Here is a 27,468-nt window from a genome sequence, read left to right as displayed (position 1 = left end):
GATACACAGGCCGCGGTCTGCATCTACCTCCACGATTGTGGCTACAGCATTCCCCCATCCCCACCCCACTCCCTGAAAGCAAACCAGGATCAGGGCAGGGGCTGCAGGCAGGCCCCGCTCCCCAGCTCTACTCAATGGAGGCCACCCACCCTTACCACTGGCTGTGCAAAGCAGGCCAGCTAGCTGTTCTGGCACTGGCTCACGCCGAGCTACCTTCGTATGCAGTCCCAAGCACGAGCACACACCAGTGCATAGCCTGGCCTTGGGGCTGCACGTGAAATCCTGTGTTTCACTAGCCGCAGGGTCCCTGCATTGCCATTTCTGCACATCGTGGTAACCCCCGTAGAGCCCAGCCAGGAGTGAGGGCGAGGGTCATCGGGCTAGGCCCACAGGCACTTGTGGTTAGGGTCTGCCCCTTGCAGTCCAGACCGTGACCGCTTTCCCCGGGACGGGCACCAAGCTGCTGCTGACTTTCCAGTGCGCGGAGCAGACGAAGGCAAAGAGAAGAGCCCACCACCAGCAAAGCGAGGAGGCAGCTGGCTCGCAGTCAGACCCGCACAGCCAGCCACCGCCCCCCGCAACCCTGCCCTGCAGAGAGCACCGCTACGCAGCCAGACCAAACCAGCCCGGCTGCCAGCTCCCTTCCTGCTGATCCTAGCGAGTGTCCAGGCACCACTGGTGGAACTTGCTGCGTGTGCAGCGCTGGCACCGGGCAGCCAGAACATACCTGGGCCTGGCAGAGCACCACTGTGGTTAGCTCACTGCCCTCTCTGCAGCTGGGCAGAGGCACCGTGGGGAGCGCGGCTGTGTCCAGCTCACCCAGGAAGGGGGGCTTGGCCTTTGCGTCAGCCTCACTCAAGCAACCACATGTCCGAGATGGGGGGCCAGAGAAGGGATGCCAGGAAAGCTCAGGTCACTCGGCCCATTCAAGCGGCAGTGAGAACCTTTATGATGTATCAGAATTGCCGCTAGCTGTGCAAGCCCCTTGCCTGGGCTCTATTTGCAGCCTGGGCGAAGCACCAGTGCAAAGGAGACCTGGACGTGGCCTTTGCACAGAAACAGCTGAACATGCTGGGCTAAGGCACCCTCCCACCCCCGTAGTAACCATGCACTAAATTGGTTGTTATGGGACAGATCCTGCTCCCACAGATCACAGGCAGGGGGTGGGATCCGGCCCAGCCAGTAACTCCCAAGCTCTGGCAAAGGCACCAGGAGAGAGGAAGGGCAGGTGGGGACAAAAGCTCATTCTTTAGTTCCAGGGCACACAATGGACTCTAACAAAACCTTGTCTTTTGAAATCTAAGTACTCGCGCCTTGAGAAGCGCCTTCCTGCTGGCTGAGAAGGGAGCCGGCCCCAGCTCACAGACAATGGCTTGTTGGGGCTGGAGGGGGCCGGGTTGGGGAAGAGGGGAGCTCACTCAAAGATCCACCAAGGGAGGAGACGGAGCCGCTCCCAGATGACAACGTAGTACACACGGAGGTCCCCACGGGGGCGCCAAGACAGATGCGGTCAGACGGGAGTGCAACCGTTCTGCACGTAAAGCGCCAAGAAACCGACGTTGGGTCTGCACAGCTCCGGCTGCCTCCCCACCCTGCGGAGGCCTGTGAAGAACTGGCCTGTTTTCCCAGGGCGCAGCTGTGTGCCCAATGGCTCCCAGCATTTCTTTAGGTGCTGTCAGCCTCCCACACTTGGAAACTTTGAGTGTCACAGGGCTCGGCCCCAGCTGCCCCCTGCAATCAATGGGAAGCATCTGCTGACTTCAGATGAGCCTCCTTCTCGGCCTGTGTCAGATGTTTGGAAACTGGCTCCTAGAGGAATCGGCAGGGACACATCTCAGGGCAGGTGGGGTCCAGCTGCCCGATGCTCTTTTCGTTCCGTGAGCTAGCACTGCTCTCTCCACACCTCCTCGCTGCAGCAGAGACGTGCTAGCAGCCTGCAGAGGAACCCTGCCCGCACCCAAACCCACACTGCCCTGGGCATTGCCATGGTGCTAACGCATTGGACTGGAGAAACGCTGACAGTAACGGCGGCCGACGCAGCAGCTGGTAAATCGCAGCAGGGCTTGGAAGAGTTGCTTTTGCTTTTGCTCTCTCCTGAAGACCAGCTGTTGAGCTGGTTTTCAGCTAGGACTGAATTGCTGAGTTAAAATGCATTTCAGAAAGTCCCTTCTCCATCTGGAGCGCAATTAGGAGACGGTACAGGAGTTCAGCTACCCATGCAGTCTCCTGAAATAACGCCTTTGCAACCATCAGCGAAGTCCACGTTTCAACTGGGGCTTTGCAAAAAGCTGCTGATTTTTCCTTTTCAAACGCTGGAGCTACCCAGTAAGATGTGCTGCCCAGAGCTTCCAGAAAGCTGGACAGGACAGAAGCTAAGTGAGCACTAGAGGCCTGGAACTTTGTGCTGGAGCAGAAAGTTTCCGGCTGGTTACTATTTCAGCGGCTGTCTAGAACGGTCATTTTCTTCTTCTGGTTTCAGGTGAGCAGGAGGAAGTCAGGCGCAAAGGCTACTGAATGTGTCTGGGAAATGCCTGGTGTCTTAAAGGGAGAGATGGCGGCAGCAGCAGAGGGAAATGTTTATAGTAAAAGTCCTTTTAATTCTCTGGGACCCGAGCACAGAAAACCAACGTTGCCTTCTTCCTCCCCCAACTCACATCTGGATGGGTTGCTAGCTAGCTCAGCCAAAGCCTCACACTGCATTTGCTCCGAGGATGGTCCTGAGGGGGCTGAGTTTGTGCTCAAGGGGCCGGTTTGATCCGGAAAACATCCGCTCAATTACCAGCTGGGCCTGAGTTCCCAGTCACTGCTTCCTGACTTCGCACGGGTATTGGGAGGAGAAACTGACGACTGAACAACGTTCCCCCTAATCTTTTCCATCCCTGTGCAGAATAAGTTTATGCTCACGGAGGCATGTGCATATGTGCACCACTCATAGGAACAAAACCCAGCTGCAGGCGCTCTGTCAATCAGCCAGGCAGCATTTGACTCTCTTCTGAGCAGCCACTCAAGTGCATTGCTTACAGGGACTGCTAATGGTGAGCCTCCAGCAGTGTCTAGCTGCCCTGTCTCAGATGTTCTAGGAAACATGCACCTCTCCCCAATGAATATCAGCCTGCTCCCCTCCAGGCTTTGTTCTCCAGGGAGCAGCTGTTACTGAAAGCTGCAGCTGACTGATTACCCATGGCACAGCCAAAGCCAGCTCTGCATCTGTAATCCTCACACACTGCCCAGTGAATGACTGGGGTGTCAAAACCAGCATTAAGTTAAAGCACTGCCAGGCTGGTCGGCTCTCAGCACTTCTACCTGGCTGAGAGACCTGGACAACAGATCACCACCATGCAGAGGGGAAAGTAAGCTGGTGCACCTGACCTTACAGGGAACACAGTTCGGCAATGCCCCTCCATTCTCCCAGCATAGGAAGTGCCTACGGCACTCGCCCTTTCTGGCTCTGCCACAGCCCTGGAGGCAGCGGCACCTGGAGGCGGATGAACACCCTTGACTGATGGAGCAGGTTCAACTTGCTGCTCTGCGGTGAGTGGTCCATGCCACTGACAGGCTGATGGACTGCCTGCCTGCAGGGACAAGCGTGGACTGAGTGGGCACTAGCAAAGCAAATGGGGATTGAGGCAAGTACGTCTACACTGCATACGGAACCTGGTCTCACTCCAGTTTTAGCCTCAGGCCTCCTTCAGTCCACACATATCAGTCTGGTTGGGGACTGCACTCTCTCAAGACTTGGGTCCTAGGATGTTTCCAAGGAGGAAGTCCTACTCCGAAACCTGAGTCCCACTAGGATTCAGGTCCAAGCCTGTCAGTGTGAACACAGCAGAGCCAAGCGGCAAAGCCTTCGTAGAGCAGTATGGACAGGCTAGCCCGGCTGTGAGACCGAGCCCAGCGATTGTAAATGCAGGTTTGCAAGTCAGAGTAGACATTCCCTTGTGCTGCACCATTAGGGTAACAAGCAGGTCTGGACACAGGCACCTGTCCCGACAGCGTTCACTTCTCTCTGCTTGTGCCCTCATGCCTTGCACACCAGTGACACTACAGGCCTGTGGGAGCAGCTGCGACAGTGTTAAGGGACCTCCTGCTTGTGCCAGTTTTCTCCACGTTACGTTATACCCAGCATTGGCACCTTTCACCTTCCGGTTAATGGGCGCTCCAGTGGGGAGGGGGATCTTTTTGGGACACTGGAAGAGCAGCTGCTGGTCTGACTCCTGAGTGCAGCTCGGAGTGAGACACGTTCCTCCTGGCCCGAGAATGAGAGATGTTCTCCTGACACATCTTAAATCCTCTAATCTGCCTCTGACTCATCCCTGCTGTAAAACAGGCCCTGGGGAGATAAATCAGGTATAAGGGAAAGATTTATGAGTGAGCGTGTGTCTGTCTGGGAATCCTGGTAAATGTACCACAGGGAGTAACCCTTCCTGGCAGGGACCCACAGAACCGTTTCCGTTTTTAACCATCCACAGGCTCACTCCCCTGTTGCCTTCCAGCTCCAGACCGGAGCCACCTGAGTGCAGGCAGGGCTTCCCCAGCCCAACCAAGCGTAATTGAATTATAAAGAGGCAAAATAATCAGGCCCAGCATAAAACTGCCAATTTCGAGACTTCCCTTCTGTCTGACAGGGCGGAAAGACTTAAGGGGGAGGAATTCAACGCTTTCTGGCTGGCCTGCTCCCCAGTTTAGCAGGGCTTTGACTGGCACTTCCAGAGCAGCTTACCATCTCACTGTGCCTGGCATCTCAAGTGACTGTCCGACTTGAGCACACAGGGGCAGTGGTGGGAGGAGCAGAGGAGGACAGAGAAAAGCTGAATGGAATTGAAAGGTGGAGTTGTCCCCACCAGCCAAGTCCTGAATCTTCCCATGTGGGCAGGATGCAGACGTGGAATGAGATTTTTGCAGCTGTTGAAAATGGTCTTAGCCTGTTTCGGTGGGAATAGATCCGTCATCACCTCCTAGCAAAGCTGCCTGCACCTCCTTCTCCCTCCTGCCTGCCTTCCGTCAGCCTGTTGGCAAGAGAGGTTTACAAGGCCGGGATCTTCCAGCTACTCAGCACACGGCACACCATGGGGCAGGGGGCCTCTGCAGTCAGTAAGTTTTCCACACACGCCCACACCCAGTAAAATTATTTATGGGCCCGTCGGAGGCTCGCAGAAAGAAAAGCCCATCCGCAGAGCTCCTAAGCGGCAAGCAGTGCTGCGACCGGCAGCATTACGGGGAGGCGAGTTCCTTCCTGTCCACAGAACCAGTCCCTGGGGTTGGCTGTAGATCGCAGGCAGGATGAGGTGGTTTGGGCTGGTGCTGAGAGGCTGCTGGACTTGCCACTGATGACATAGAAAATGGATAACGCTTCCCGAGACCATCCCAGCTGCAGCTCCTGGCAGCGGAAGCAGGGCAGATTGAGAGGGTGTGACGTAGGCAAGGGAATGAGGGGGACTGCAGCAGCCCCAGGATCCCGGCTAGCACCCAGGATCCTGGCTGGCTCTGCTGCCAGCTCCCCTCTGGGGTCCTGGCTGTGGCCCCACAGGCCTAGAGCTCTACTGCCAGTCCAGAGTGCCTGGGAGGGTTCTGCCTTGGTCCTGCCCACTGGGGACTCTGCTGCCAGCTCCCCCTGGGGCCCAGACTCAGCTGCAGGGGAGGAAAGGGGAGAACAGCCATAAGGGGGGTGTCAGCATCCTCGCCTCTTAAAAACGTTCCAGCACCACTGGAGGGTCATGAAAGCCACAGAGCCCAGGAGCTGAGCTAACGATATTCCACTCGCAGAACAGGCTCACCATCCCCAGCCCTGTAACTCCCGGTCTTGCCCCCCAAAGCCACCCTCTGGGCCTACCGTGCCCCAGGCCGACCCTGTCTAGGTCCTCCCCAGGCAGGTGTGCAGATACTGCAAGGAAAAGCGTAACCTAACACCACTCTTCCCAGGAAGAGACTGACAGGTGGGGACGAGGGCGTTCCAGTGGCCGGAGGGGCAGGCACAGAGCTTGCCCTAAGCTGCACGGCCTGACCAGGAGTCAGTTATTAACGCACGGAAAGTCCCAGCGACCCGAGCCTTGGTTTTGTAATAATCACCAGCGCTGGAGCGAAGAGCAAAACAGCTGGCAGGTGGCAGCTCAAGAAGCCCGGTGTAGAGCTATTTGGGAGGAAGACAGCAGCAGACGCCTAACTATGGGCAGCCATGGAGACTAATTAACATACACACCAATAAGATGAATCTAAGGGGTAAGGACCCAAGCCCCTTGTACTAGGGTGGGGGAGCTGAGCTACAGCAAAGGAGCGAGGAGTTGGTAATGCAGGTGTGTGGTGGACATCAAGACCTACGAAACATTCAGCCCGAAGTCAAGCTCTTGAGCTCTGCACTGGCGTGCTGGAGCCCGAGCAGGCTCTGTTCCTTGAATCCTTCGCAGGGCTGGTGCACGGTGGTCTCGCTTCCCCCGACTGGTTTGGATGGTTTTACTACTTGGACTAACGGTTAGCAACACTAGACACTCGGCAGTTATAAAAGGTCTTCTCAGAGCACAAACATGCTGGTTGGGACTCTCAGCTGAACCGTGACCTGAGACTCCCAGACCCGATCCTGGCACAAAGACCTCCCAAATCTCAGTGTTAACTGGGCATTCAACACATCAGCCCACAGGGGCAAGCCCTGATCTCCAAGGTACCAGTCGTAGCCCTTAATACAAAGGCTTTGCTCAGGATTAGACCAGCAGGTACACAGGGTGCTCAGTCCCTCCGGGATCAGGCCTGATTACCAAATTCGTACCGTTGTTAATTCTGCAACTCAGCCAAAAATGGGGAGGCTGTTGGATTTGAAAGCAAGCACCAGATTCTCAAAAGGTATTTAGGCACTATGGGTTTCCATTATGTGGCACCCACAGCAGGGCATTGTATAAGGATGTTTCAGAGCAGCTGCAGCTGGCAAACACAACATTGCCCTTGCCTTATACAATCCTGCAGCACAGCCACACGACACCTGAGACTAGGCAACACCACAATGCGAGCACACAGAAAAGAGGGCTTGAAACTGCACAACGCGTCCTCTCAAGATGAACTTGGTCAGACGCACAGTAGCAATGCAACACTACGTAGCCAGGAAATGCTCCTTGTGTACCAGGCTGAATGAAAACAAAGCAGTGCAGCAAAAACGACCACTTCATCCCATGCCTTACTGCACGTCAACAACGTAGGGAGTAATATTAACACTGCTGCCCACACTGCATCCTGGTGCAAACACCACAATGCAACGCAACGGCATTGTTTTGTAAAATGGCATGTGTAGGCGAACCACCAGAGCAGACATCCCTGCAACAGCACACAGCAACCAAACAATGACAGGCATGCACCGAACTTTGCAAAACCATGAGTCAGTGCAACACCGTTGCAGAAAAGGTGCAATGCAGCACAGGGCTGACGCCGCAGTTGCGGCCATCAGCAGTCACATATTGGGATGCACAAGCAGATACATCGGAGTAGAGATGTTACCACATTTGGCAGCCTTGTGCGCGAGGCTGGCTCTCTGGAGAATGGCTGACACCAGGGGTGTCCTTGCAGAAAAATTCTCCCAGGCAGGGGAGAAAACTTGCATCAGCACATAGAACATCACCTGCAATTGTCTCTAGCCTGCAAAGTTGCATAGGGGAACAGGGGAGCATTTAGACATATGAAAAGGTTGAAGGGGCAAACCACAGTCAAGTGGTGGGGGCAGCTACAAAGTGAAAACACCCCAGACTTGCACACGTAACCGCCCCCAGAGAGACTCAAACCTGGCACCTCTGGAGCTCAGTGCATAAGCCTCTACAGTGGTCTAGGTGCTACTTATGTGGGACAGCAAACTCCACCCGGTAGGTGTGTGGGTTGCAAGTGAGCCTTCGTAAGCAGGCCTCTCTCACACCCCACAGTTGACTATTTCCAGATCTCTCGCCAGTGCGCAGCCTAGTGGCCACTTCTACAATGGAGGATTCTGACCACAGACCTGGAGCGTCCAGATATTGCTTTGTTCTTCGTGTCGCTGCCAGGCAAGGGAGGAATGCATCGCTTTCCTGCCTCCGCCCGGCAAAGCGGTCAGTGTTCTGGTTTGAATTAAGAGAACGGCAGTGAAAAAAAAAGGGTGGGGGGGGGGGGCGCTTTATAACCCTCATAAAAGCAGCTGGGCTGCAGCCAAGAACAGCACCAGCGTCTCTTTAAAAATCAACATGTTAAATAAAGTTCTTTTTGTGTCCTGAAGATACGCGATCTCCCTTGAAACTCTACCACCGGCCCTTTAACGAGGAGCAACGCCACACAAGCCTCCCACTATGTAAATACAGCTTTGCATCTCTAATTCAGACAGAGCCTGGAGTCCATCACATTGCTCCTTCCATGAACAGTAGAGCAGCCACCATCTGGGCAGATCAAGAAGAGCAAACCGCAGCGATCTGCGCCCTGAGAGCTGAGGTGGTTTTTTTCCAACCTACTCCCCCTGGTACTAATACACCCACCTGTGGGCCAACCAGCCCTCCACAGTCCCTGCGATTTGGTGATTTCGTGATGCACCCGTCCTGCTATCTCGATGAAATAAGCACTTGCTACAAGGGGTGGTGAATGTTGAATTTTGAGGCTCCGGCAGGCACAGCAGCTGGGCAGTATTTAGCCAGGATAAAGCCCTGGCACATTTGCTGGGGTCAGAGGATGTGGCGTTTGAGGGAGTTAGTATGCGTCTGAGTAACAGAACCAAGCAAACATTACTTATAACCCAGGTTGAAGGGGGAGGAGGGGTCTTCCTTTCCCAACATCTGGAGCCCTCCAAGTCCTTGGACGTGGGGTGAAATGGTAAAGGGTGGATGCCAAGGAGCATGATGTGCTGCTGGGCCCTTGATTTCTCTTGATAGGAGACGACTCTTTCTGGGAATAATTCTACCAGCCACGTGACACCTGGAAGCCCTGGAGAGCTGTGGATTGTTCAGCATCTCCCAGGATGAAACCATTAGGGAGAGTCAAAGTGGTGGTGGGTGGTCAATTTCTCTGGGACCCATCTACAAACCTGGCCTTTGGCGTGGCTGCTAGCAATGGCCTCTTCCCCCAACAGAGATCTGGGAACACCCCTAGCCCTATGGGCCGAAACAACTCTGCTGCCAGAAGGACAGTGCTGTAAACAGCCCATTAGCTGTAACTGGACTGGGGACCAGGTGTAAGGCCCTTGCGTGGATGTGTGCGCCCATTGGCACAGAGTGGGTGGACCTTGCACGACTAGGGCAGGGATAGAAGATTGCAGCATGAAGCGGCGCTCTCCCCTCACACCCATTGCACCTGGCCCACCGCGGCTGCTTTGTCCTCCCACCTGCATTTTCTACCCCACTCCTAGGGATGCAGGAATTGCCAGACTGGATCAGAGCCACACGCCAGCACCTGATCTTGGTCAGCACCAGCTGCTTCGGAGGATGGTGCAAGACTGTCATTACAGGACAGCTGGCCCCAGGGACCGTGCTCACCTGCCGGGAATCTTACCTTGCCAATGGATTCCAAGGTGCCATTTTGGGGGCGGGGAGAGCAGCCACATGTACCGGGACACCTCTTGCTTTTCTGTCCATTCCCCTGATGATTAGGGAGTGAGAGGAAAGTACACTGCTCACATGGATGCCCCAACTCCGGGCTGGTAAGGGGAGGGGGCCAGAGGAGCGAGTCACAGAAGCTGTGCACTTTCTCCTGGCACCCTGACAGTCAGGGGAGCTGGAGGGCCCTCAAGTGGCATCCCAGGACACAGCGGCTGCCCTCCCGAAATGGCGCCCTTGCATGGATTTGGCTCAGAGACTTGACTGCAATTTGAACCCGTGCCACCGGCAGGACCAACTTTGGTCCCAGATATTGGGGGCGGGTTGATTAGGAGCCACATATGTACAAGCCTCTCCTTCTTCCCTAGGTCATGCAGCAGTGGAGAGCAGATAAAAGCAGATTTAGAGCACCCCCTAGACCTGCCACTACATGCAGGGCGCCCAAGAGTCACTCCAGCCAGTCACGCTGCTCTGGGGTATGAATCAATTTCTTTTTTACATCATTCATTTCAGCTAAGCCCTTGGAAATGTCACAGAGCACCTAAGTAAGTACGCTCCCATTTCAAACTAGTTTTCTTCACTTTCCAATGAATTTGGCAATTGCCAGGCAAAAGCAAACAAACTTGGTATTTATTAGGTCTCTTCTCAGCTTTGCAAGCTGCTGTAACCTGCAAACGTTGGGCAATAAACAGCCAGCTGCAGCCAGAGCTTCTCCAGCATTTCAAGCCATTTCTCTCCAGTCGCGCTGCAGCTTGTGAAGTTTGCAACCAAGGCGCTCTGAAGAATCCTGCACTCAGCTGCTAACAAACAAGGCCATGCACCCTATTCCTGAACGGCAGAAGTGTGCCCCTCCCCCCGCCACCACTCCCAGCCCCACGATCACAAAAGCAAGCTTGGAAATACCAGGTCCGGATGGACCCTTTTGGACTGTTTCAGAGCAGCTGTAACTAGAGAGATTCAATCACCATAATGTGCAAAAGCTGGGCCAGGTCTCGCAGCAAATATCAGCGGTCAGCAGAACTGAGCATTCCGGTTTCTAGCAGCCCCTGCATTGAGTCAACATTTTCCATCCCCAATCTGCAAAGCGGAGAGGGTGGGAGGGACAGACCAGTGACCCCTGGTCGTCACAAAATTAATTTCTCTGTGTGAGGAGGAACCAACAACATTCCAGCCTCCTGCCATGTAATGCAATTGGTGACAAGAGGCTCTTAAACACTAAAAAACCTGCTGGTTGATATAAACAAATCTGATGGGGTTAAAACAAAAAAAATGCATCTGTTTGGTTGGTTTCCAGCCACTAGAGGGACCTGCGCTAGCATCCTCCTGGATGAACAAAGCCCAAGATAGGAGCAAAAACCAGGCAGCACTCAAGGGAGCAGCTCCCAGCAGGGCAATCATAATGCTATTAACACAGCTGCAAAGGCACGTTCCAGCCTGGGCTCCTTCCTACATACTAAAGAGATCTGGAGTCTCCTTGCTGACGGCTGCTGTTCCTCCCCGGCCATGCTGGGCCTGATCTGACTTTCACTGGGGTCAATGGGATTTGAGTGGGATTCGGCCAGCCTCTTCCAACAGCAGCAGAGGCTGTTCTACTGGCAGCATGGAAGAATGCTGCAGAATTCAGAGCCTTGCAGCCGCTGCAAACACAGGGCTGAGTCCTGCTCTCCTTGAGCTGAGAGAGAACTAGAGACACCAGCACATGCAGGGCTGGAGGCACTGGGCCACTGAGTCAGTGGGTAAAGGCAATTGTCTTAAGTTTGAGTTTGCTGGAAATGAGTCCTACAGCTCAGTGGTTCTCAACCAGAGGTGCCTGTATCCCCTGGGGTACTCAGAGGCCTTCCAGGGGGTATATTGACCCATGTAGCCATTTGCAGTTTTACAACAGGCTAGTCTACAAAGGTGCCACAGGACTTCTTGTTGTTCTCTAAAAAGCATTGTTCAGGTCAGTACAAGCAAACATCATACAATGGCTTGTTTATATAGCTCTGTGTTTTACACACCCAAATTTAAGCACCAATGTTTATATTCTAATCCATTTATTTTATAATGTTGTGGTACACATGGAAAGGGAAGCAACTGGTCAGTAACAGGGCGTTGCAACACTTTATCTGAAGGTCTGGTTCTGGAAGTAAGTCCTTTGTAAATGTGAGGCAAAACTTTGATCTTGTGGGCTCTCATCAGACTCCTGAAAGGCTGCGTACCACTGTTCGGTCTTAATCAGAAAATATTTTCGCAAGTAATCAAATGTGTCGCAACGGTAGAAGAAACGTGTGCGCGCACATCTGCAAATTGCAGGTACGAGGGGTGCTTAATTTCTTTTTGAAGAAGGGGTACTTTATGAAAAGAAGGTTGAGACACACTGCTATAGCCTGTTTCCTCCAGGACTAAAGATGTGATGGGTAGAGCCCTGCATGGACACAAAATTTGTATCTGCTTCCATACCTGCAGAAATGAGCTGAGGCTGTCCATAGCCACAGATGCAGAGGTCTGCAGGTGTCTAACGATGGGCCCATGCTCCCTGCATCATGGACCCCACGGAGTCTGAACAGGCCCGTGACATCACCCCAAGTAGCTGCTATGGCGTTATGGTACACAGTGCCCAAACCACAGTCAAGGCCCAGTTTGCTCAGCACTGTGCAAACATGGTACAAAACGGTCCCAGCTCCCCACAGCTTTGGGTTTAAATGGATATAACAGTGAGGGAAGTGAAAGCTGAGAAGAGAAAACAGCTAATCTGCCTTCTGGGCCAGCTCCTGCACCATCGGACCACACAGGCACCTCTCCAGGGATGCTGAGGTCAGATACCCATCTAGAGATGCTGTTTCTTTTGGCACACTCTGCTCAGCCCAAGCCCACGAAGTACGTAAATCAGGAGGAGTCCAGCGAGAGCCTGAAGACCACCCACAGACTGGAATTTGCATATTTGGAAGTTTTTTATTTGCTTGTTTTCATGGGAAAGTGAGGTCACAATCCGCAGACCTGTTAGTCTTCCCTGAGAACCTCCAGGTGTCTGGCCAGCCTGGTGTCTCCCAGGAGTTGTAGGTGTGTTGGCCAGTCATTGAAAAGCTCCAGTGCAAGCTTTCCCTCAAGGCAGACTGTAGAACATGGCCTGGTTAAGGGCTGAACAGGCCGGTGCAAACCCAACAGCCAGTGAATTGGAAGCTTCAGAACTGGGCCATTGCATGGGCTCTATGGGATTGCAACCAGCCACGAGGCCACAAAAGGGTTCTCCAGGGACACCAATCCCTGAATCTTGAGTGAGAAGTTTCCTGCCTTTTAAGCATCACCCTGTGTTCCTTGGACTCACGTGTTTCTTGAAGCAACCTGAAGTTGCTCCAAAAACTTGCTGAACTGTGCTTACACTTTCCTTCGAAGAATCCAAGGTAGTAAGAGCCAGTACGAAGGTAGCCCTGCACGACCAGCCACAAACCCTCCCACCTTCCTATTTCCAATAGTGTAGCTAATTCACCGTCTGGTCAGCAGCATTCTTGGCGCATTCCTGCAGTAAGCGCCCTCAGATTTGCGGTGCTCTATGAAAAATGAGAAGAATGTTTTAAATGACATTAATTCTTCTGAACCGCACGTGTCCAAAGAGCACTGCCTGGGCACGGTCAGGCAGAAGGCTGCTCCTCTGCTCTGGGTTAGGCTTGCGCTTGGGGAAAGGGAGGATAAAGGCTGTGGCACAAGGTGAACTGGACAAAACACTTCGTAACTGTTCGCGGGGTCTCATTTGAGCCCTTGGTTTATGCCCAGTGCTAACACGGAAGGTCATCGATAAGGAGCAAAGAGGAGAACTTCTCCTGGAGGATGCCCTGGTTGGCTACCCGGCTGAAAAGGGTTCTAAGCCCTCTGGGAAGGCCATGCCTTGGGAGCTGCCGTTTCCAGCTGGCTGGGGAGCTGCCTTTGCAGAGAGGGGATGGAGAGATGACAGAACCAGGCAGCGAGATGCTGGCACTCATGCTGCAACTTTCCCTTCCCTCTACCCAAGTGACACAGCTAGGGCCGGGAGGCGAGCCTTGGTTCAGAAAGAGCGTGTTCTGGAACAGTCAATAAGCCAACGGCCAAGATTTTCAAACACGTCGTTCAGGAACATCTCCCCTGGAGACCTGCTGGTCTTCAGAACCTTCGTGCTCTGTGGGCTGGCACCTAGAGCGTCCCAGCACGTCGGGCTGGGTGCGGGGGTCTGCTCTTTTGAGACTGAGCTCTTCGGAGCAGACCCGGCTCTTACTCGGTGCTTTTGACGTGCCTAGAACAACGGGGCACTGAGCAAAGTTCCCTTCAATTTTTTCCACCCACGTGCCAAGTAAATTTTATTGTGTGCATGGAAGCACATGCGGACGTGCACTGCCAGTTGAAACACAGGCTGCTGGCTGTGGGTGCTCCAGTAGGCAGCTGGGCAGCAGTTGAATTTCTCCTGGGTGGCTGCCCAAGCGCTCAATATACATGGAAAACAGGTGCTGATCACAACGGGGTCCAGAAATACAACAGCAGCGCTAACCACTCTTTCGATAATGCGCTTTATTCCATCTCGCAGCTGCTTGAATCCAGCGGCCCAAGTAGCGCCGCTTCCATTCTGAACAACAAAGCAGTTTCTAGGCCCTTGCGGTTGTGGAAACTGAAAACGGGCTCTGGCCACGCCTGAAGGTGCAGGAACGGGGCAGCAAAGAAACCCAAACTTAATATGTCAACAAAAATGTCGTGATCTTTGGGGCTTGACTCCCAAGCTTTGAATGGGAGGGGAGAGAGTAATAAACACAAATAATCATAAATGTAGCATCGGCCCTTTCCTCTGAGCGGGTGACTCGTCATTCCAAGCCAGCACAGATTTCACAGTTGAACATACCTTCTAAATTTTGTTATACGTTTCTGGCTTTAAAAAATCAGGTTTTCCTGGGACAAATACACTTCTGCCTCCCTGGCTGCCAGTGCACAGCATCCCATCTAAGGTCTCGTAATAGGGTGTGAGTGGTGGCTGGTGCTGGCTGTCCACACGGCGTGGGTGGGGAGTTTTGCTCCGGGCATTTCTGTGCTGGTAATACCCCGCAGCTCGCGGGTGTGCAGGAAACAAACACAAAAGGGTTGCAGACACGTTGGAATTTAAATCAGCTTTTAAATTCCAAGGAATTCTTGCAGAATCTCTCTCCCCCACCCACCCGATTGTTTGCTCAGCTGGTAGCCATTCCAGCAGTGGCATCTTGTCCACAGAGACATTATTGCTTGAGCCCGGACCTAAAACATTCCCACCGCAGCCAGGCAAACCTCCTCGGTTCCCCTTTGCAAGCAAGGGACAGAGTCTCACACTCTGCCCCTCCTCAAATTTTACTCCGAGTTTGGTGATGGAGCAGAGCCAAGAGCTGTCAGCACTGCCAAGCTTCGTGGCAAAACCCCAGGATTTTGATAGGAAGCCATAAAAATCAGACCCAAGCTTGCTCCACCTCAGGAAACGTCTTAAAAGCAGAACCGGGCTGAGCTTTAGCCCTTGTAGCAAAACCCAGAAGCAGGTGCATTTGCCTTTGCTTTTAAATATCACTGCAACCAATTCACAGGCACTCCAAGCAGGTCCTGATCCTGAGCCGTGCTCCTTTATAACAGGGGTGGCCAACCTGTGGCTCTCGAACCACATGCAGCTTTTGACAATGAAATGCGGCTCATGCTCACAGCCGCACTCAGACTGCTCATTGCCACTCTGCACACATGCCCCAACACCTGGGCGGAGAAGCATGGGGTGGTGGCCGCTCCAATGAGCGCCAGGCAGAATGGGATTGGGTTAGAGGTGGGGGGGCGTGCCTGGCTCTGGGGGAGGGCCGTGAGCCATGTAATAATTCTATATGCGTAATACATGGCTCTTTACACTCTATCCACAGCTATTTTGGCTCTTAGCCTCTAACTGGTTGGCCACCCCGACCCAAACCGTTCAAAACACACACAGCAGCACCGCACAGTTGGAAGCCAAGAAACATACGTGCTCCAAGTGAAAAGTGCAGGTGTTGCTGTCGGCAGAACACAACTCCCCACTCCCCCTCTGTGCACCACCTAGCTGGAATTTGGCTGGGACCCTGGAGGTTTTGCAGAATGCTATGAATTGTCCACAAGGGTCAAGACCTTAGGTTCAGGTTTCATGCAAAAGATGGCACCTCTCAATAACCACAGTGCCCTCCCCGCACAAGGCTGCCCTCCCCGCTCTCAGAGTAGCAACCCACACTTCAGCATCAGCACATCACTGGGCCTGACAGAGCAGCGCCGCCTACTGGATGACCAGCGCCACTTCCTGTGGCAGTAGCGGGAGAAGTCTAAGAAGTTCCCTGCACCGCCAGGTGGCCTGGCTGCAGTCTTGGTTTTCTATCCAAGACAAAGGGAAAAAAAAAGTTCTTTTTCGACTTACAAAAAGAAAGGCAGTACTTTTGTTTGCTCCCACTGACACACTGCTGTGGATAAACACAGAGGTTAGGTGTCCACTTGGCAGCCAGCATCATCATCTCATTCAAGCTCTGTGTAAGACCCACTTCCTCAGGCTCTAGCGTCGTGTTTCTTAAGCTGTGTTCCGTGGAACACTGGTGTTCCATGAACAACTCACAGGTGTGCCCTGAGAGTTTGGAAAAATAATTAGAAGTTTTACAATAAATAAATAACCATTTCATGATGATATTTACTTAAACCCTACTATGCCAAGTGCATAGGTCATCTACAAGACTCCTCCACTTCACTTTGTCTCAGGACAAAGCTTGTACTCCTGCGAGGGTCAGCCCCAGTTGTCCTTCAAGCTCAGTAGATCTTCTCCACGTTGTTAGAGGTCTTCCTCTTTTGACTTTTCCTTGCGGGTTCCATGGGGGAAATTTGCAGGACTCTCCTGGAGGATGGTTTTCTGAGAGCGTGGCCTCACCATCCCCACTTTCTTCTCTTGATTTGGACGTCAAGTGGTTCTTGTCCTGCCCTGTTCCAAAGGTCCTCATTTGTGACAAAGTCTTTTACCATGATAACCATAAGAATGAAACAATTTTATTTCTACAACTCATAAGAGTGATAGTAGTCTGGCAACACAGCAAGGGTGACTAACACTGTGCTCACCTCCCCTCTCCTCTAACCCATACAGCAGCGTAGCAACCAGAAACAACAGGCAGCTCGTGCTATGCAGCCATGACAGCTACGCTGTCAGCTGCTGAGGTCAGCTAATGCGTGTGTTGGGGGAGTGATTTACTGAATTTATTGCCACCGACATGACTAAAGAGTCAGTTACATGTATTTTTAAAAAGCTACATCCCTGATTAAATTGCTCCATTTTGGTTTTTGCTGCATATGTTGCTGTTTGGGCTTTTTGGTCTGACCAAAATATTTTTGAAGAAAATTTTCATCAGTGTTCTGCATAAAAAGCATTGTTGTTTGGTGTTCTGAAGTCTCAAAAAGTTTAAGAAACACTGCCTTAGACCCCTCTGAATTTGGAAAGCAGCAAGGAGAGAAACCCCTCTGGAAGAACAGCAGAAAAAGGACCCAGCTCTCTCCAGTGTGATCTGCAAGGAAGCGAGACCGAGCATAGCGAGGGATTTCTAGGTCATTCAGCCTTTGAGTAGATTGGTAGAACTTTGGAGGTTTACAAAGATTCTTCAGGCCAAATTCTGCTGTCAGTTACGTAGGTTTTGCACTGGGGTAACTCCAGCGAAGCCCACAAGAGCTGGGAGTGCTCTGCACCTATGAAACATTTTTACATTTCACACCCATCTTTGAAAGTGTTGGTCTCCACATATCCCTGGTGCTGAGCATGGTGCTGGAGGGGCAGGAAATGGGGGATAACCAACCACTGACTTTCTTCCCTCCTGCAGATGCCAGGAAGGTTAGTGAGGCTTGAACTGGGGGCTGTGTGTTAGATGCTGAGACTGGAAGATGCATGGATTGGATACCAAAGCAGCCTCAGGCATCTTGCCACAGTCTGACCGGAAGGGAAGAAACCCTCTGGACAAGGTTCTTTTAAGCTAAAGGAGATCATTTCCAGGGAGGCTGAAGAGCGAGAGACGTTCACCTAAGAGCAAAGGAAACACTAAATCTTCAGCCTAGAGAGAAGACCCTGGAGGGAGAAGGGCCTTGAGAGAGAGAAAACTTTGAGCTTTGGGTTTAGTTTTCTTCTCAGCCATCTGCCGCTTTGCTGAGCTCTAGGGCTAGAAGCCACTAGAGATTTCCTCTAGGTACGTGGTCTGCCAACACGAGACATCCCAGTCCAGCCACTTGGCCAATTCCCTCTCATTGCACTTCTCAGACTGCCACAGCTGCCCCGCAGGGTGCTGAGGTACCAGGCTAGATTTAGATCTGAAAGAAAATAATCTCACGCTTCCCTCAATTCCCCTTTACTAGCCTCCAAGTTGCCTCCCCTCACCACTCCCTTTCTCCCCTGCTCTGGTCTCTGTGCTGGAACTAGCTGCTCGCCCCCGTTCCAAGGACCTACTCTCCTCATTCAACCCCCATCTCCTGCAGCACCCGCCCCCCGCCCCCGCCCCCCCCCCCCCACCAGTAACTCTAGCAGAGGAGGGACCCAAAGTATTGTTCTGGAGCTTGTGCTCAGCAGCTGTGCGGGAGCTTTGGGGAAGGGAGCAGAGCAGCTACATCTCCAATTGTGAAACTGAGTGCTAATTTGGGGGACTATGAACAGTACAAGGCTAGAAGCAAAGACAACCTGCAGTGGCAGTCATTGTCTACTGGGTTGCTTGGAAGCAAGAATCTGAATCCTGTCCTCATGTTTTGAAAAGGGGGAGCTTACGAGGTAGCAGGGTGAGGATTATCCAGAGATGCGAAGCAGAGTGACATATACAGAAGAAAGAAGAGTTTATTCTTTTGTGTTTGCCGTAAGGATTTGAAAATGAAGCTACAAAGGCATCGGGTAAAATTTTCAAATGCACCCAAGTCACTTAGGCTGCACCCAATGACTTAAGGCAATAAGGTTCCTAATTCACTCAAGCATTTCCAAAACATTTATCCACTGTCTAGATTCTTCCACTGGTCCAGTCACCACTGTCCCCCGCATTGAGATGAGGTAACTCTTGCCAAGAAATCCTTCAAGACCCAGTTTTGAAACCTTTTTCTAGTCCTTCAGTTGTCAACTTGAGGTTCCAGGCCACCCTTTCTTTCCTGTGTTGCTAAATGGGGCTTGGAGCAGCTAGATTCTGGGAAGAGTCCTCAGGGAGGCTGTCTCAGTACAGAAAAGTTTCAAAACCTCTTTGAAGATCTGCTTAGGGGCAGCAGACAACTAGCAGCCAACTTTGGGCTACGAATTGGAAGATGGAGCTGAATTAAGACCTGTGGGAAGTGTGCAAGCAGATCTCCAGAGGTTCGTTCTTGGAATTTGCTTTATGAGACGATTATTGATGCACAGATGACATCTTTGCCTTTCCATCAACAAGGGCTGGGTAGAAATATGGAGTCTTACCAAGCTGGAACACACCAAAGGTCCATCGGAACTAGCATGTATTCTCTGCTTCTGGCCTAGAACAGATGTTGGACTGGTACACTGAAACCCAGCAATTCTAAAGGGATTTTCTCCGTCTGATTAGAAGTCAGAAGGCCCAAATTTTCGTAGTCCGCTTTGGCTCACCTGGTGAGGCCCGACGTCCCTGGGTAGAAGCTATGCATGGGGAAAAGTAATGAAAGACCAGCTGCAGAGAAGAGAAAGGAGAGTCACACCCTAGGCACCTGCCGCTAGGTTATTCTGCCCGTCAGGAAAGTGATTTGAGGTTTAACCCTAAGGTGGAAGAGGAAAGGCAGGAAGGTCATTGTGTGGGGGGAAAATCGTCCTTTGCCTTAAACCCGCGTGGCACCCTCCAAGGTGACAGCTGTGCGTGACTGTGAGGAGATGCCCTGTACATCACCGCACAAATGGTTAGATTCTCCCAGGAGCTCAGATCCGGAGACTGTCTAGGAAGCAGCATTTACAATAGGGCTGAGACTTCACAAGAGGCCTGCTGCTGCTTTGACACCAGAGTAACAGACAGACAGATTCCCCAAAGCGCTCGTCACCCCAACCCACAAGCAAAAGCGTTGCCTCTACACAGGCGCTGGGGCTCACCCAAGCCCAGCCCTCACGGTTGCACCCCTTGAGCCAGCAGGAAGGAGATTTCCATAACCGGCACGCACCGCTCTCGAGGGGGACAATCACTTGAAGGTAGTTTTGCACATGGCGCTGTCTTTATTACTGGCTGCATCATTTCAGGGGGTTACCTTTCCCGAGGCCAAGAGCCAGAAGAGGCCAACCCAGCACTGGCTACAAGCCAAAGAGAGGAAATTCACAGGCGGTGGAAAAATTCTTTCCTTTTAGTGCGTTACGTGGATAAATTCCACGGAACACACAGACACACACGTGTCCCCCACCCCTGAATGGATACTTTGAAGTCTCCGACATTCCACGGGGACCAATTGGTTTCTTCTGCATTCCCTTCTTCTCCCCCTGATGTCAAATGCAGCCAAGCACAACACAGACAGAGAAAGAAAAGAGGCACAACATTCCCCAGGCCCTTGAGCCAGCGGTAGGTGTGGGGGCAGGTGTGTGTCTAAATGGGACCCCTGGGGCCAGGATGCTGTTCACCATCAGAACACTCTCTCTCTTCAGTCGGTCTGTTTGCCATCCCTGGAGCTGGCAAGCACTCACCAACGCCCCTCCTGGCCTGCAAAGAACAGGATTCAAATTGAAGCTTGGCCAAGGTAGGGGAAGAGTTGTCCAGACAGAGGCGACTCGGCTTTCACCGCACTTCTGCCAGGGCTGGTATTTTTGGAGCAGGCTAGAGAAAGGAAAGGAGGTGGGGGTAGGAAGATGCCGGCGTTTGGGACAAGTGGAATTCAGTACCATTTTATCGCCCTGCCCTGCAGCCCGACAGGGTTGTGTTGTTACAGACACTGTCTGCCGCACAGGAGACCGGAAACGCGGCTGCTTTCCTAGCTGGGGACAAGCTGAAATATGAGAGAGACAAACAGCCATGTGTGAGAGGAAGAGAGAGAGAACAGCCCTTCACGCCCTTGCGACCAGGGCTAATGTGTTTTGCAGCAGACATTCCCCAGGATGATATTGATGCAAATGTTCCCCTCACTACAGCGCGGTGGATAGTCACTGTGCGTGTCGCTGCAAGGGATAGCAAAAGGGAGGGCGCTGGAACCAGCCTGGCAACATGTCCACAAGGAACCTTCTAACACAGACTTTTGTAAGGAGAGCATCTGAATGGGCAATTTTCCCCTCCCACAATTTTTCTTCCCGTCAAAGGAAGCGTTCTTTATGAAAACAAACCACAATAAAATTTAAAAGAAAAAGAGATAAAAGCACTTACAAATAGTCCAATATGTCATAGAATGACCCATTTATATATAAACCACCTCCCCCCCCGCCATGCCCCACTAATAGCTCTTCTGATTGAGCTATAAAAACTGTCTCCTACGTTCCTTTGGAATGGATTTATAACAAAGCCAAAACCCCATAAGCCCCTGTAGAGCAGTGTGGTGAGATACTGATGCATTCCTACACGCTCTGTCCCTCTCTCTGCTAGAGGCTTCGCAAATTCAGAGCAAGAGAAAGGCCCCATGAGCAGAACCAGGTGGGAAGAGGCATCTCGTCCTGGAGGTCAGTGCCCCTGGACTAATGATCCACATTAGACAAATTCATGCTACAAAGATGTTTAGTAGGTAGAGCGCACACCATCAGAGCTACTTAAATGCCTGCCATTATTGTGGTATCCAAGTGCCCCACAGACTTGAGCTAACTATGCTTCTCAAACCATGTGGTTGGTATTATTTGGTCCATTTTACAGATGGGAAAAGAGAGGCAGAAGGGGACAGGGACTTGCCCATAATCACTTATAGAACCCATAATTCCTGGCTACAACTCTGCTAATTATGCTGTCTCGCTACCCCATCCTCCCATCCACCTTCCAACAGGAGTGCCACAGAAGTGAGGATAGAAATGACTGTCGCCCTGCTCTGAGCACAGTTACTGTCCAAGCTCCCCCAGCAGTCAGCACAATGTGCAGGCAGAAGGATAAATGGCAAAGTCCTATATTAAATAACTTTTCAGCCTCCTCTGTACATCAGCCATTGGCCCTGCCAGAGGCAGGATCTGGACTACTCATTGCACATTTCAGGGTAACTCTGAAAGCTGTAACCTGCCCGTCTGTCCCCACCATGAAAGATCCAGAGGAAATTGCAGTAGATTCCTTCTCTTGGTCCACAAGCTCATATCAAAGACACTAGCACCTCTCAGACTTGTTGCTCTGTTCTAAGAGGCAATTGTTCAGCGGAACCCCAGAAGGAACCAGTCGGCAATGCTCATCTCCCCGCTAGGCGGATGTTCTTCCGCCCAATTTTTATGCCCTAGTCACACCAAAGCTTAATTCAACCCTATAAGGGCCATCATCTGTGTATGTCCGTGGGACCTACTGAATTCAGTACGACTGATGAACATAATAACGGATAGCATTGAGCCTCAAATCTTCTTAAGTAACCCGTCGGCCTTTCCAAACAACTCACTGGCCCTGAGTCACCCCCAGAGTTACTCTGTTGAAGTCACTGCAGTTTATGTTCTTGTGTTTGACTCACTGCTACCATATTTCTGCAGAAAGAAATTTACTCGAAGTATGGGCCTAGTCCAGGGAGTGAGGGAACCACTTCATTGATGGGTCCTGACACATGACCCTTTCCATGCAGAGCAAAAGGCATGAGATTACTCCACATGGAAGAGTCCTGCTTAGCCATCTCAACTGCATTTCACCGTGTGGGGCACGTGTGTGAGTGCACCCAATGAATGGGCAACAGAGTCAAACTCCTTCACTTTCAGGAGTCCAAGGGACAACTTGGAGATCTGAGTGAGAGGGGTCTCCAAAGCATCCTCCTGTTTGGAGGCAAATAGGACAATGCTCTGCTCTCTGTGGGAGAAGCCTGGCTGCATTCTTCATTGCCGCTCTGGTAGCTTTGGTCACTCTTTCACGGGTAGTTAAACTTTGGAGCCAGCATTTAACCAAACCACAGAACTACTGAAATCCTGCTCTTGCTAGCAGCTGCATCTTACCAAATAGGCTCTTGTCTCTCATCAGCAGAAGCTGGTCCAATAAAAGATATCACCTTCCCCCACCAGGTCTATTATCTCACAGAGCACATTGCAGGCAGAAAGCAACCAGTTCGGCACTGAAGGCAACATTCTCAAGAGCTAGTGCCAAGCCCATGAATTCAAATTGCACTGGAACGGAGATCTGTGATTTTCCTAACACAGCATTGTGCATGCCATTCCCTCAGGATGGCAGGTCACAATAGTGACAATAAGAACACCAACCGCCCTTGGAAATCCAAGAGAAACAGCTGCTATTGCCCTCTCCCTGCAACAGTAGGAAAGGATCTCAGACGGGGAAAAAGGGAAAAACTGGACAGGGGGAGCTATGCTGAGTGGCTGCCAAAAGCCACAGACAGAAAACTCCTAGATTTCAATGAAGGTGTGAATAAGTTGTGACACATCTCAGGCTTATTGCTTTAAACCAGACAAAACGTGTGGTCCCCATTCACACTTAGCCATACTGTATTTCCTATGAATAGAATATATGAATCACTGCAAAGAACTTCAGCTCTTCTTTGTACTGGTTTGCACTGAATTCTCCACCCTGCTCCCTGCAGTATGGCTTTCTACAACCTAAAACAAAGGCAACAGGAAACAAATGCATCTAGACAGCCCAACGTTCTTTTAGAAACCAGTAACTCAGCGGTTACACTTCCATGGAGGAGGAGATCAGATGTTCATTTCCAGACAGGGCTACACGACCCACAACTGGGTTCCTCCCTCCAACTACTTATGAGAATTCCAGGGTGTGAGCGTCACATATTTTCCAAAAACGTGATGAGATCCTGACAGCTCTCCGATTCCAACCCGAATGTGCTTCTAAAGTTACAGCGAACTCCACCAACCCCGATTCCCAGACAAACAGGGCTGCAGCTCGGAACAGGTGAACAAAAAAGAATCTCCTTGGTGGGAGAGTTCTGTTCCACAAATATGAGATGTTCTTTTCTGACCCAGGTGGACAAGGAAAGAAAAATAAACATTTCCATGGAACTAATCTTGGAAGTTGTGCAGAACAAATGAAAACGGATGGGGCTTTATTATAGAATTGAACCCATTTTCAAGCAGGTTTTTATTGTATTTCTTATGCCTTCCAGCAACAGAGTGAGAGAAATGGAATGGAAAAAACCTAGCCCGGAATCCAACCAAATTTCTAGCAATAACATCTGACGGCATTCTCGCTGATTTAGCTCTTTTAGCTTTGGGCGTGCCAAGAAAAGGGAGAGGGGCATAGTAGCTGTGCTCCTACGAAAATGCAGTTTTCATCCAGCTGCAGTTGCTGATGGTACCTTTGCAGAGGCTGTGAGGGAACAGAGTTGTGCTGGGCAGCACTGCAAATGAGTGCACGCAGGAGGAAGGAAAGGCTTTTCACAGACTGATGTGGGCAGTGTAGCACAATAAGCATCTTTAGAGTCAGCTTCCTACAAAGCTGAGGACTACAGCCACATAGATTCAATTAAAGAAAAGGTTGGCCTGTGCTTGTCCCTACAAACAAGATTTGATGCAATCAGAGGAAGAACAAGTTCTCTTGCAAATAGCCTCTGAGGGGGAGCCATCTTAGTCTGGAGCATCACAAACCTCAAGCAGTCCTGTAGCGCCTTGAAGACTAACTGTTATTAGGTAATGAGCTTTCATGGGCAAGACCCACTTCCTCAGATTTCAGATCTGAAGGACTTGGTCTTACCCACGAACGATCATTAACTAATAGGTAAATTGGTTAGTCTTTAAAGTGCTACGGGACTGCTTGTTTTTTTGTAAGTTTTCCTGTACTGCACCACACGTAACCTGCCCAGGCCGGGAAGGTAAAACACACTCATGCACACACTGCTGGCCTTTTAGCAGCCAGTATCCATGGGACACTGGCGGAAAAGAATAGTTTCCCAGGGTCCCTTGCTGATGGATGAAAACTTCATTTTTATAGAAGCAATAAAAATCCCAGGAATTTGCTGGCATTATGGTTTATTAAATGTTTTCCTTATAGCAAAGTTGCCCAGAGATGAGACAAATATCTCCACGTAGGTCAGCCAGGTGCAAACTTAGAGGGGAAAGACTCTTGGCTAGCTAAGGTTAATTTAGGAGCTGGTGGATGAGAGCTCAATGAAGAGAAATGTCCTAGAAGCAATGAAATAAGATCTTCTATTTCACATGCACCTTGGGCTGGGAAATTAGTGGAGGTGACATACCCTGATTCTGCTAGACACTGAAGTATTGGATACCTGCACTTGTCTGGGAAAAGGACAGCCTCTTGGGCAGATTATGGAATTGAGCTAAAACATCTATTTGCTAGGAATCAGGGTCCCGGGGACACAGAACTTTTCCCACATATTTTTCTTGGACACCTTTGAGACAAGAAAGAAGGGTTTAGACCGTTGAGCCATCTCTACCACAACCTGGGTCCAGTTCTCATTAGCACTCTTTGCACATTACATACTCTTGATACAATTTATTAAGAAGGAGGAGAATTACTCCCCCCCCCCCGTCCATTTTAAAGGGCTGCTAAAAGGGAAGAGAAGAAATCAAGAATAGCACCCAGACTAAAGTTCTCCTGGAAAGAGAATATCCTTTTGCACTACTCCCTCTGCTTGGGGAAAAGCTCGTCAGGATCAGGGGGTCTCGTGACTGAGAAATTAAGAGATTTTTCTCTAGTCTGAGCTTAATGGAGCATGTGATAGGTATCTAGGTGAACTATAAGAAAAAGGGGGACTGTGCCAAGAGAGAAATCAAGTCCTTACCTTGTTAGCTGAACCCGTCTCCGCAGGCTTGCAGGGGGGAGTTGGGTTGTGGGGGGCTTTTCGAAGGGGTGACTCTAAGCTAATTTGTATTGCTGTTAGGACAGGCTGCGCCGTAGGAAGCGTAGCAGTCACTGATGGTACCTTTGCAGAGGGAGGGAGAAAGAGAGGACAGAGCTGTGCTGGGCAGTGCTGCAACTGCCTGCACGAGGGCGGGAGGAAAGGTTTTCACAGACTCTTTGATGGGCTAACACAACTTAGGACTGGGTTGGCTGGTTACTTTTTTTTTTTTTTTTTTTTTTTTTGAGTGGGTTCCAGCTCTGGATTGTTTCTGTGTTTCACAGACACTGAAGAAAGTGTGCTTATACAACAAAAGCCACACGTGCACCCCGACTCTAGACATAGGGGAAAGAATCTGTGAGACTCAGACTACAGTTAATTTCAGCCCCATAGAAGTCCATATTCAGCTGCGCAAACTGCACTCCTTTTCCGCACTGCAGTGGCAAAAACATAACCCAGAAGCCAGACTGGCTTGGGAGGGGCCTAGGAATCCAAGAGGGGTCCCAGGGTCATGGGATGAGACTCAAGGCTGTGACAGGCAGAAGGGGCTTGCCTGGTGTTCCTGGGACTCCTGGAAGCATTTTGCCTTCTGGGTCTGTCCAGTCACATACAAACGTTTGGTATGGCAAGGAGGGGACAGATCTGGGCACTGGTGCTTAGAAGCCAGGGAAGGGGACGGAGGGAGTCATTGCTGAGAAATGTCAGGCTTCCTTCCTCAGGGAACTAACCTCCCCCAAGTCCAAGAGTACTAAAATGCAAGGAATCTGGGAACATCATGTTCCCCCCAGGGGCCACCAAAAGCCAGCCTCAAACCAAAGCCACCGAGCATCCCTAAACGCTGAGCACTGGATCCGAACTGCCCCAGATTTGCTCTCTCCCAGCCTCCTAAGCATAAGGGGTCAAAGAGGGGAATGACAGACCCATAGGTTAGACTCTCCTCCAGTGTTCCCTGTGCTGAGTGCTTGGGCGGTTGCCCAGGAGAGAGATTCAAGTGCCACCCAGCTGATTAGCAGAGTGCTGACAGCCACCCACATGTTTCGTCTAGTGGTGCACATCCCCATCAGCCTTGGTGCACATAAAATTTATTCCACACATGGATGATTAAAAATTAGAGGGAACGCTGCTCACCTCTACCGTAGCTGCCCTGCCCGGCTCCTAGCTTACCGGAAAACTTCAGCTAGAGAGTTCCATCTGCAGTCCCCGCAGGCGGGTGCTTCCAACTCACCACAGTCTCTTTAAGGCGACTCATCATGGGAGATGGCAGCCTCCGCTGGTCAGCTCCCCTCCCCGCCCCCCCAAAGAGCTACTGCCATTGTCCCTTGAAGCAAAGCACACAAAGCAATATGCCTACAGTCAAGAAGCACTTCCATGAACTCCAGTAGGTGTCTCCGCTCCCACCAAACGTCACAGTTAACCCGGCGGTATCTTGTCATCCTTCCAAGCTGGCTAAAAAATGCTCTGCACACTTGACTGCGTGGGGGTTGTTTAGACCTCAGAAGCGTCACTGCCCTCCATGAAGGTTTAAGCTACCACACCATTTTGTTTGGAAGAGCAGGGGGAATTTATCCCAGCAACTATAATCAAAGCTCCCTCCCCACCCAGTAATGGTAAATGATTAGAGGCAAATTACATAATTTAATATACTACTGAAAGATGCTTATAGACCTAATGTGATGGGTGTGGTATAAGAAACTGAAAGAATACAGAGAATTGCAGTTTATTGTTCATCTTCTAGCTAGTCTTGCGTACTTTATGGTATAGCCCCTGGTAAACAATAGAGAAAGCTGGAACTCAAGCTATGTGGAAAGCAGTTTGTGATTATAAGCATTTTCCTTAAACACTTCCTGTTTAAGAAGGGTTACAATTCCAGATATTGTGATGTGCACAACGTTTAATTACTGTTCTGTCCCGGAAGCGGGTGAATTTCAATGGTGCTATACATAGCTAGATGTAGGTGTCATAGGGTTAGGCAAACAGGCACTATGGAGATGCAGAATGTGATTGACTGGTGCTGCTTGAATTACATATTGAAACTGCTAACGAGCTTAGCCAACAACCATTCCTGTGACTGATTGCTAATGGGGTCTATAAACTCTAA

At 51.1% G+C, this 27,468-nt stretch overlaps 1 protein-coding gene across 2 annotated transcripts in view; it reads right to left on the bottom strand.

The window, feature by feature from the left end:
* COL8A2 (collagen type VIII alpha 2 chain) overlaps positions 1 to 25,459 on the bottom strand; it is a 125,695-nt gene extending 100,236 nt beyond the window's left edge. Inside the window, exon 1 of one of the 2 annotated variants that reach the window (XM_074976196.1) lies at positions 25,314 to 25,459. The gene's annotated coding sequence lies outside the window, so the exon portion shown is untranslated. The remainder of the gene's footprint in view (positions 1 to 25,313) is intronic. The other variant, XM_074976194.1, reaches the window with a different exon arrangement.
* Between the last annotated feature and the right edge of the window lie 2,009 nt (positions 25,460 to 27,468).

This window comes from Carettochelys insculpta, chromosome 24, assembly GCF_033958435.1.
Source record: "Carettochelys insculpta isolate YL-2023 chromosome 24, ASM3395843v1, whole genome shotgun sequence".
NCBI lineage: Eukaryota > Metazoa > Chordata > Testudines > Carettochelyidae > Carettochelys > Carettochelys insculpta.
The sequence above is the reverse complement of the archived record's forward strand: the minus strand, read 5'-3'. Positions and strand labels throughout refer to the sequence as shown.